Source organism: Helianthus annuus, chromosome 14 (genome assembly GCF_002127325.2).
Source record: "Helianthus annuus cultivar XRQ/B chromosome 14, HanXRQr2.0-SUNRISE, whole genome shotgun sequence".
NCBI classification, from domain to species: Eukaryota; Viridiplantae; Streptophyta; class Magnoliopsida; order Asterales; family Asteraceae; genus Helianthus; species Helianthus annuus.
Window position 1 is genome coordinate 147,504,046 of NC_035446.2, and position 12,107 is coordinate 147,516,152.

The following is a 12,107-nucleotide window of genomic DNA, read 5'->3' on the forward strand; positions in this document are numbered from 1 at the left end:
AGCAATGGGAAGGAGTGTACTTACACTCGAACCCAGGAAACACCAAGCATGTAAAACGATTTAGACAAGTATTGGGAAGGAGTGTACTTACACTCGAACCCTGGAAACACCAAGCATGTAAAATGATTTAGACAAGTATTGGGAAGGAGTGTACTTACACTCGAACCCAGGAAACACCAAGCATGTAAAACGATTTAGACAAGTATTGGGAAGGAGTGTACTTACACTCGAACCCAGGAAACACCAAGCATGTAAAATGATTTAGACAAGTATTGGGAAGGAGTGTACTTACACTCAAACCCAGAAAACACAAGCATGTAAAGTGATTTAAACAAGCAATGGGAGGGAGTGTACTTGCACTCGAACCCGGAAAATGCAAATATGTCCCTTAACGGGTCGTTTTTGTAAAACGTCAAACTTAAAGACAAAGTCAGAATGCAAAAATGAAGCGAGGTCTTAATGCATACCGGGAGGACTACAATAATAACGACTTTGGTAAAACACCCGGTTGATGGGTAAGAATTAACACATGCGCAAACCGAGAAACGAGAACATGAATTTAAAGTCAAAAGACTCGGATTATGAGTTATGACTATGAGACCATAAAAATTTCGTAAACAGAAATTCTGATCATTATATCCAACTATATGAGATTGAATGGGTTGAATAAAGTATAATGCTTGAAGGCGTAAGTAAGCGCAAGCCGGATAACGGTAAGCTTGAGACAAATGAATTTCAAACGTAAAAAGAGTGCTTTGACACCAAACATATATTTTAGTAAGACACGAGTAAAAAGAATGAACTACGAGATCAACATAACCTTTGGGGTTATAAACAATGAAAAGGTCTACGAGACTAAAACGACCTACGGGTCATGACTAAAAAGAAATGGGTTATGATTACCTCGCCTAAAAGAGGTAAAAGTCTGATAAAATAGCCCGTAAGACTAAGTGATAAAACCTACGGGTTAATTAGACGAAGCAAGGGAATCAGTTGAGAATCCTCGCATAAAACAAAGACTGCAAAAGAATAAATGTCAAGTCACCAAAATTTCTTGACATAAATTAAAGATAAAACGTTCAACTAAAATACAGTTTTAGTAAGAAATAATGTTTTTACAAATATAATTTCTGATAGGAACTTAAATAGTAAGCCTGAAAGATATGAGTCTTGACACTGATAGGCGCAAGACGATATATATTCGAAAAGTGATGTTTTCGAAAATGAAAGGTGAACATAAATTAAACATGATGTGACACAATCTCGGTCAAGAAATGCAATGTGAAGTAGAATCACATTATAACCAAGCGAGCGGTAAAAAGTAACTGGACTAATAAGTCTAGTTAGTGAGACCAGTTAAGGTCAGCAATTCAAATCAAGAAATTTGGTTTGCTTGTAAGCGGTGGATTCGGTATAACTAAACTGAATAAATAAATTTGAAAACAAAAGAATTTGTTGCTAAAAGTGAAAGATTTCACTAAAGACCTTTAAACGGGTCAAAGTAACGGATTCATAAAGAATCCGATAGTATATGAAGGCGATGAATATCGCTAAATTAACTAAACTAGTGGAAATAACGAGATTACGTTATTTCAAGTTGCACTATGTCGTATGAGATACGTAGACAATTAGTAACCAAAAAGATGTTACCATACTTTTCTGGTAATACTAACAATTGGTTAAAAGTATAAGAGATGTTCAAAAGATTTCTCGGATCAAATACATTGAGTTGGAACTCAATGAATTAAGTGAGAACAGGTTTCGAGGACGAAACCTCTTTAAGGGGGGTAGACTTGTAACACCCTGAAAACGAGTTTGGTAATCAAACTTCGTTAATACTAAAAGACGGGTAGAAGTACCGTCAGTGGTAAAATTTAACCGGTAAATATTAGCATTTAAATAATTAATCCTAATATTAAACAAAAAGTCAATAAAAGCTTTTAGGAAATAAAAGCTTAGAAGGCCCGAGTTAACGGGACCTAAATTAAACTTAGTCATAAATATTCCCGAACCCGCTAAGCTAACTAGGAATGCTTGACCCGGTTAATAAAAGGGAATATGGATTGTAAATAAGTAGATTATAATCAACTTAATAACTAACGAAACATGAAGGACCAAAGTTGGATAATTGGAAATAAGGTTTATTTACTAAAAACAAAAAAAAATAAAAACACACCACACCTAGTGTGTGCGTGTGTGAGGTCGACCAGGAGAAAGCTCAGGGAGCTCAAACCCTAACTTCCACAACTTGATCAAATTGAAGCCCAAATCAAGAGCCAAATCACTGCATGAACACAAATCCGTGATCACCTAATCATGGGGATTACAAGGTATGTTGAAATATATGATTTGGTGATACCTTGAGATTATGATGAACAATCATAATCGAAATTCTGGAATGAATCCTGAATCTATGAGTGTTATTGTGATTATATCTTGGTGTAGAAACAAACCCTAGTAGAAAATTGGATGAATTGTTGTCAAAACTAGGGAATTGGTAATTACCCTATATTGTGATAAGTGGGTTTTATGTTAATATGATGAACACTCATGTTAGAATGTAAGATTGATGAATATTGAGATGATGATATAAGTTCTTGATGTAGTTCATGAACACTAGACTTAGAGGTTTGAATGTGTTGATGTAAATCTTGGTGAAGATGACTAGTTAGGAACTAGTTAGTAAATATGTAAAAGTCATGCACATGAGGTGTTTGTTAAAATGCCTAAATGAGAACTAAGTATTGATAATGTGCCTAATTGAGTCTTGTGAACTTGATAGTGCAATCATATGTGTTAATTGGTGATTTGACTTTTAAATAGTCAAACCGACCATTAATAAGATCAAATGGTGATTGTGATAGAAAATATGTAAGATGGAATAGTCATAATTAATGATGACTAATATAACCGTCTTACGAATTATGATGGTAGTTTGACGCTTGACAAGCTAGGTGGAGGCTTGGAAAGGAAGCGGGTCAAACGAAGCAAGAATGGCGGAAAAGCATAATTCGGATGCAAGGTAAGTATAGCTTACACTAGTCTTAAATTGTGAAATGTTTTCTTGTCGTATAAATTATGAATGAAATATCTAAACAATTGAAATATGATGCTCCGTCGTGTAGTCGAACGGAACAAGAAAATCAAAGATGATAGAAACCATAATAATGGTTAAAAAGAAGTAAATCGATAAATTGGTCATATTATGTCGAAAGAAATACACGGTTTATATTTAAAATTTCCGTACGGTGTTAAACGGGAAGAGTCATGTAAAGGAGATGATAATAAATATCATTTCGCAAAGATAAATGGTCAATTCGACCAAACGGGTCAAAAGGTGTAGACAACACCTTTTGACTATATACACTAATGATTCTTTTGTCGAGTCATATGCTTACAGGAATAGATATCCAGTGGATATTCGCATCGTTCTTAATTAGCGAATATAAAGCAAGGTATTAAAATCGGGTCTATTAGTTGATCCGAGCAAGGTACGCTTATTTATGATGTATGTAAAAGTGCTAATTTAGTCGAATGATTGGTGATAGCCCTTCAATGTAAAAGAAGGACCAAAATCGACCAAAACGCCCTTGTAGGCTAAATTGAACAAACAACTCTTAGAGGTTGTTTGGAAAGGAGTCTTATGATTAAACAAAGGTTTAGCACGAATACGTATAGTGAAAGATGAAATTTTTGGGCCAAAAGACTCCATATGAGTCTTTGCCGTAAAATAATACTTCAAGAGGTATAAATTCGGAACACATAGATATCTACTTTAAATCCAACACATATTTAGTTGTGATGGAAGAGTACTAGATAAGAGATATAGATTACAACGCTAGATTAGATTGAAAGCGAAATTGAGCTTAAAAGTGCTTAAAATATCCTTAACGGGTCAAAATAAGCATACTAGTGAAAACGGGTTTAATTTGTGTAATAAACCTATGATTAGAACCTAATATGGTATATCACAATTATTTGAGGAGGTGTATGAAATATAGGAATCAAATAAATACGTTTGTTTGATAAAATGCATAACCGGGTTAAAAGTCGGAATAAAGGGTAATAAGCCGAGGATTAAAAGTCTGAAATTTTATTAAGTTGGATGTTGGGTTTTAACTCCATAAGATGGAGGATTTAATTACAAATGCGTAGGAAAAAGAATCGCGTAAAACGGATCAATAACGAAGAAGTTATGGCCGTTTCCGTGAAATCGAGTTGAGCCAGAAATGTACAGCAACAGCTGAAGAAACCTGCTGTGAAAAAGGTGGGATGCAGGTGCCACCGTAAATTACGGTGCCACCGTAATTTACGGTGGACCTGAAATGGTTTACGGTGAAACACTCCTGATTTACGGTGGAAACAAATCAAAACAAGGACTACCGTAAATTACGGTGTCCACCGTAATTTACGGTGGACCTTGTGCAAAAATGTATTTTTGATCAGTTTTGTTTTCCGGACTCGTTTAGATACGTTTCAAATACCGTATGACTGAAGCATTTCATGTTTATGAAATGTAGGTGCTTTCTGGGATGCCGGAAGACGATCAAGCTCAGCGAAGAACCGAACACGATAAAGATACACGCTTCCGCACATTACAACGTTGTAGATTTTAATCAACGAATTCGATCACGTTTTGTAGAATAACGGATGATTTGTAAAATTTTTTAATAAACCCGTAAATATATAGCATGTGTAGTCTTAACTACACATCTAATTATTGGTATTTACATATAATATAACTAGGGTGTTACAGACGGACTAGCCGTTGCAAACCTTACGTCACAGAAGTGACAGCCCTGCAAATCATCATTATAAATAGGAGTTAGAGATAGGATCAATTTGCATTTAAATTCAAGAGAGACTCCCTTTATATTCTCGTCCGAAGATCAATCAGGTATCTCTTTTCCTCTTTCTTCCTTCTCTTACTCTGTTTTTCTATCTCTTTCCATCATTCTGCAAAGATGTTGCTCCGGAACTCCCCGCACAAGGATCCTAAGAAGAACAGTCCCTTGAAGGGTCAAGGGATCATCAAGGATTCTCCCACTGAGAGGTGTTGTTTTACCGACTCTCAGATCGACAAAATTCGTCATTGCTTTCCGGCGAACACCCTTTTCAAATCTTTCACTCCTACTGCTTTGAGTGATTTTATTTCTGATACTTGGGTAGCTTTTCCTGTTACTCCGTTCTTGATAGGATATTCGTATCCTTTCCCACAGTTCACTCAATCCTTCTTCTCTCTCACCGGCATCTGCTATATCCAAGCCATGCCCATGATCTGGAGGGTGTTATATACCCTTGAGAGGATCATTGAACAAGAGGGGATAGACCTTGGTATGGCGGAGCTGGCTGAGATGTATGATCTTACCACTTTCAGATCCCATCGCTATTTGTTTAAGCGAAAAACTGGGGAGGATCACACTGTCTTCAAAGTTACCAAGAATGACACGAACTGGAAGTGACGGTTCTTTTTTGTTAGGAGAGATACCGTCCCTGATGGGGAGGATCTGCCCAAAGAGTGGGCTACTCATGGTAGGATAGAGGATCCTGGAAGGATCATCATAAGACCTGTTCCTTAGGATGAGGATCACTGATATATTTTTTTTTGTTTATTGTGCAGCTATCTCCATCTCTCGTCTGAAGTTGACACCTGCTGCAAAAGAGAGACTTTTGGCCTTCAAGAAGCTTGATCCGGAGACAAGAACTTTCCAAGTTGCTACCCAAGATTCCCAAGAAGTATCCTCTGCCTCTGTCACAATGTCAAGTAAGTATCCTCATTTAGAAAGTAATTCTATGTAGGATTTTCAAGTTTAATTAGAATACTTATCTTATTTTGGTTGTGTAGGTGCTGGAAAATCTTTTAAATCTGCCTCAAAGTTTGGCATTGATGATCTTGCTAATGTCAAATCTGCAAGGAAGAAGGCTCCTGCTGCTAGCCCAACTGCTTCAGCCCCTAAAGCACCTATTAGGGGTAAAGGAAAGAAGAGAAAGGCCTCTGAGGATTTACAAGGCCTGCCCCTGCTCCGCCAACAGTTTCTGGACTACTTCAACGAGGTAAGGATCACTGTCCCTGTTTGTTATCCTGACAGTTTTGAGGATCACTTATTTCTGACGTTATGCCTTGTTTTCCTTGCAGAAATTTGCTGAAATAGAGACTTATGTTGGCCACGTCGAGGATCAAGATCGCCAAATTGCTGACCTCCAACAGATGGGTGTGCTGAAGGATCTCAAGATTGCTGATCTTGAGAAGGAGCTCCGGGCTACCAAGGATGAAGCTGCCAAAATGCTGATCAACTTTGATTATGAGAAGCATGATATCACCCAGGATGCCAAGGTCTCTGCTGCGATAACCATGTATAAGATCCAGCTGCAGATGGCTGCGGAGGCTCAGGATCCTGCCTTTGATAAGAGCACATGGGACGTTGAGGGCTGGAAGGCGAGGCTGGCAGAGTTGGAGGATGATGAAGAGGCTGAGGAGATCCCGATGCTTGAAGGTGGTGATGCTGGCAAGGATCAGGGTGGAGAAGCAAGTGGAGCTGGTGGTGATGGTGCAGCGAAGGTTTGAGCTGCAGAATTGGGCGATGAAGGAAACTTCTAGACATAGCCGGAGCCCATTTTTTTTTGTGTTTGTTGGTGTTTTTAAACAATTATGGTCTGTAACTTTGAACAATAGTTTTAGGATTAAGGATCCAGGATCCTTCAGACAATAGGTAGGATTGCAAATGGTGGAGGGATCCTCTGTTTGGGGGATGAAGCCATTGTGATCCTGCCGCCTTTTATTTACCTGCATGCTATGACCGCACAAACAATGGACACCCTTTGCCAACCCATGTGGACGGGCCACGTTTTGCTGGTAGAAACGTGGGTTGGCAATTTTGACAACTTTAAAGGGTTTTAAACCTTTGTTAATAAAATAACTCTAATCTTTTTGGCTCATCTCGTATTGTTATCCTTTTAATTTTCAATTGTTTTGATACATGTTTGTTTGAGCAAGAAAAGTTAAGCAAATTATATTTAAGAAATTTAGGATATGATCCTGGATCAAATATCCTATAATCGAAAATTTTCAAAGTAGTTTATTTTAAGGATCATAGGTTCAGTTGTCAAGGTCTAAGGGTTATTCAAATGAATAATGAATGAAATTAAAAATAGTTAAGGATCATACCTGAGGGTCCAAGTTAGGATCCTAACCTTTAATCAGGATAACCATAAGTAAAACTTTAATGGATAGTAAGGATTAAGGATCCTTAATTGTTTAACTTTGAAAACCTGAAAAAATGGGATATAACTTGGGACTAAGCCAATATAAAAGATAAGTTAGTAACTGGGGACATGCCCAAAGGATAACTGGGGACAAGCCCAAAGGATCACTGGGGACAAGCCCGAAGGATAACTGGGGACAAGCCCGAAGGATAACTGGGGACAAGCCCAAGGATCGTATGTAAACTGGAGTATGGCCCTCACTGGCGACTATCCAAACTTAGTGACATGAAAATGCCAAAACCTTAGCTAACGTGAAAACGTTAGAAACCTTAGGAATGGATGTATGGTACGTCTACCATTATACGTAGGATCCTGGGTATAGCCAGTACGATGAGGTTATCAGCCCCTGGAGTGGGTACTGGTCCGAAAGACATGAACTATACCAGGATCATCGTGCCCTACAGGCGAAAACTGGGGACAAGCCCAAGGATAACTGGGGTTGAACCCAAGGATCTGAGATGCTTTTGAAGACTATTAATAATATGCTGAGGGTACCTGGACTATCAGAACTCAAATTCTCGTGAGAGGAGGATGAAGGATACATGATCCTTATCCTTAGGTAAAAATAAGAAAATGGAATAGTTTAGGATTAGGATTTTACCAGAGTAAGGATCATTGACATCACTGGGATCCTTCGAGGATGCTTTCAATGTAAGGATCATATGTGCCAGGAGGATCCTGTTCACATGAAATATTTCTTTAAGTGAACAGCGTTCCAGGCTCTTGGTAACAAATTTCCTTCCATGGTTAGCAATCTATATGCCCCCTTTCCTGCTTCGGCTTCAATCAAGTAAGGGCCTTCCCATTTTGGTGCTAATTTCCCATCAGCAGGATTGATGGTGTTTTTGAATGCTTTCCTCAACACCATATCCTCGACTTGAAATTTCCTTATCCTGACATTTTTGTTGTAAGTACCAGCCATTCTTTGTTGGTAGCTTGCCATCCTTATCCTAGCCAGATCCCTGATTTCCTCAATAGTATCCAAGTCCTGAGCCAAGTTTGCAGCATTCTCTTCAGGATCACGAGTACTTGTTCTAGCAGTTGGAACCACCATTTCTGTTGGGATCACTGCTTCTGCCCCAAACACCAAAGAGAAGGGTGTTTGACCAGTAGCATTCTTGGGAGTTGTCCTATCAGCCCAAAGCACATAAGGCAATTCCTCTGCCCATTTCCCCTTCTTGGATCCAAGTTTCTTTTTCAGATTGTTGATGATGATCTTGTTGGATGATTCTGCTTGGCCATTGGCTTGTGGGTGGACTGGTGTTGATGTTATCATCTTAATCCCCCAACTGTCACAAAAGTTAGTAGTCCTGCTCCCAATAAATTGGGAACCATTATCACATACAATTTCAGAAGGAATGCCAAATCTAGTTATAATGTTTCTTTTAATAAAGGATATCACTTCCTTTTCTCTGACTTGGGCAAAGGCTTCGGCCTCTATCCACTTGGAGAAATAGTCAGTCATGGCAAGCATGAATACTTTTCCACCAGGTGCCTTAGGGAGCTTGCCAACTATATCCATCCCCCATCTCATGAATGGCCAAGAGGATGGTATAGGATGTAGAAATTCAGCCGGCTGATGAAGGATATTGCTGTGTCTTTGACAAGGATCACACTTCTTAGCATACTCCACAACATCCCTTTTCATAGTTGGCCAGTAGTATCCTGTCTTAAGGATCCTTGAGAACAATGCCCTGCCCCCAGTGTGGTTTCCACAATCTCCTTCATGGAAGTCTTTTAACACTTCTTGAATTTCAGGATCCTCGATACATCTTAAATACGGTCCTGCAAGAGATCGCTTATATAGCACATTATTCAAGATTGTGAATTGAGATACCTTAATCCTGAAAGCCCTAGGATTTTCTCCCATAGGAATCTCCCCGTGTTGTAAGTATCTCATGATTGGTGAGATCCATGATCCTGAATAAGATTGAGTATCCTCACTAGGGATCATTGCAGTATCCTCTTCTATTTCCATGGCCACCTGTTTTTCAATAGCAGGAGCCAGGATATGGATGATGGGGATACTTATATGCTCTGGGATCTTCAAAGATGATCCTAGATTGGCCAATGCATCAGCTTCTGTATTTTCCTCCCTTGGTACCTGTGACAAACTGAAAGAAACAAAGGAGAGTGCCAATTCTTTGACTATCTCTAAATATTTGGTTAGTTTTTCACCTTTCACAGCATAGGATCCATTAAAGTGATTAGTGATTAACAATGAATCCACGTATACCTCAAGATACCTGATCCCCATATGCTTAGCAATTTGTAAGCCAGCGATTAAGGCTTCATATTCAGCCTCATTATTAGTGGCTTGGAATTCACAAGCTATGGAATGGGGTATTATGCCCCCCTGTGGTGATTTTAGTAGTATACCAAGCCCCGTGCTTTTGACATTTGAGGATCCGTCAGTATGTAGTATCCAAGGATCCTTGGTCTCATCTAGCTGCTGGACCTCCAATTCTGCTTCCTTTTGTAGATCACTACTGAAATCAGCCACAAAGTCTGCTAGTGCTTGAGATTTAATGGCTGTTCTAGGCTCATATCTTATATCATGGGCACTAAGCTTTACTGCCCACTTAGCCATTCTTCCGGACATCTCTGGTTTCCTGAGGACATTCTTAATTGGAAAATTAGTTCTAACAACAATAACATGGGTTTCAAAATAATGTCTTAGTTTAGTAGATGCCATAATTAATGCAAGGATAAGTTTTTCAAGGTGTGAATACCTGGATTCAGCATCAAGTAAACTCTTACTTACATAATAGACAGGATATTGTGTACCTTCATGATCCTTAACAAGGACCGCACTTACTGCTTTTGAGGATACCGCAAGGTATAAGGATAACACATCTCCTTTTTCTGGTTTCATCAATGCTGGAGCTGAGGACATGTATTCTTTGAGGGCTTGTAAAGCATTCTCTTGCTTTTCAGTCCACTCGAATTTCTTGTTTTTTCTTAGGATATCTTAGAATTCTTTACACCTTTCTGAGGATTTGGATATGAATTTGTTTAGAGCTGCTATCCTGCCTGTTAGCCTTTGCACATCCTTAGCGTTGGCAGGGGATTTGATATTCACCAATGCTTTGATTTGTTCAGGGCTTGCTTCAATGCCCCTCTGGGTTACCATATATCCTAAGAATTTACCTGCTTTAACACCAAAGTGACATTTTGAAGGGTTAAGCTTCATGTTATAATTATCAAGGATATCAAATGCTTCCTCCAAGTCCCTTAGGTGATCCTCAGCTTTCTTTGACCATATCGTCTATGTATACTTCCATAGTTTGTCCAATTTGATCTTTGAACATCATATTCACCAGCCTTTGATATGTTGCACCTGCATTTCTTAATCCAAAAGGCATAGCAATATAACAATATAAACCGGTTGGGGTCATAAAAGCCGTATCCTCCTGGTCAGGTGGTTCCATCTGAATTTGTTGGAATCCAGATGATGCATCCATAAAGGTTAACAGTTCATGACCCGCCGTTGCATCCACCATGGAGTCAATGTGGGGTAATGGGAAAGGATCCTTGGGACATGCCTTATTTAAATCAGTGAAATCGACACATACCCTCCACTTTCCGTTTTTCTTTTGAACAACAACCACATTGGCTAGCCATTTTGGATATTTTACCTCTCTAATCATACCTGCTCGAAGTAATCTTTCTACTTCTTCCTGGATAATGGCATTTCTTTCCGGTGCAAACTTCCTCCTTTTTTGATGGATTGGTTTGATTGTCCTGTCAATGCCAAGTTTATGAGTTATAATATCCTTAGATATACCTGTCATATCCTCATGTTTCCATGCAAAGGTAGACTTTCTTCTTTTGAGGAAGGATACTATGTCTTCTTTCATCTTGCTAAGGATCCCTGATCCGATATAGATTTTTGATTCAGGATCATTAGGATCCAAAAGGATTTCGTCCACATCCTGCTCTCTCGCCTCCAAGACATTCCTTGGAGGATACTGTAATTGCTATTGCTCCCTTGGCTTCGAGGCTGGTTTCATTGACGAGGTGTAACAATCCTTAGCCTCCTGCTGATCACTATCGATCTTGATTATTCCCCATGGGCTAGGGAGCTTCACACATTGATGGTAGGTGGATGGGACTGCCTTCATATCGTGTATCCAGGGCCTGCCAAGGATGACATTACAACAAGACAAACAGTCAATAACACAAAATTTTTGATAATTATGTAATCCTTCCACATAAATTGGGAGTTTGATGTCCCCCAGGGTTTTCTTAGTTTCGCCACTGAATCCCAAAAGTACGGAGGATCTTGGTGTGATATCTGATTCAGGGATACTCATCTTCTTCAGAACATCAAGCTGGATAATGTTTACTGAGCTTCCTCCGTCGATAAGGATCCTGCGGACAAAATGGTTAGAGATAAAGAGAGTGATGACTAGACTATCATGATGAGGATCCTGGATGTTAATTCTATCATCCTCATCGAAGGTTATAACTTTTCCTTCCGAGACACTTGATGTTCGAATAGGTCTTTCTCCGTTATCCATTTTAGCTTCCTTTGCATGCCTTTTAGCTGCCGAGAAGGATGTACCACATATGTCTGATCCTCCAGAAATAAAGTTGATTACTTGTGCATCTGCCGGAGGAGCTGGAGCTTTCTCAGGGATCCTCTCAGGATCCTGAGTCCTTTGTTTTTTTCTTCCCAACAACTCTTTTAGATGCCACTTGCTTAGCAGATATCCAATTTCCTTTCTTAACGCGATGCATTCTTCGGTTAAATACCCAAAATCCTCGTGGTATGCACACCACTTCGATTTGTCTTTAGTTCCAGTTGGTTTGTCGTTTTTTCTGGGCCATCTGGCTTTTTC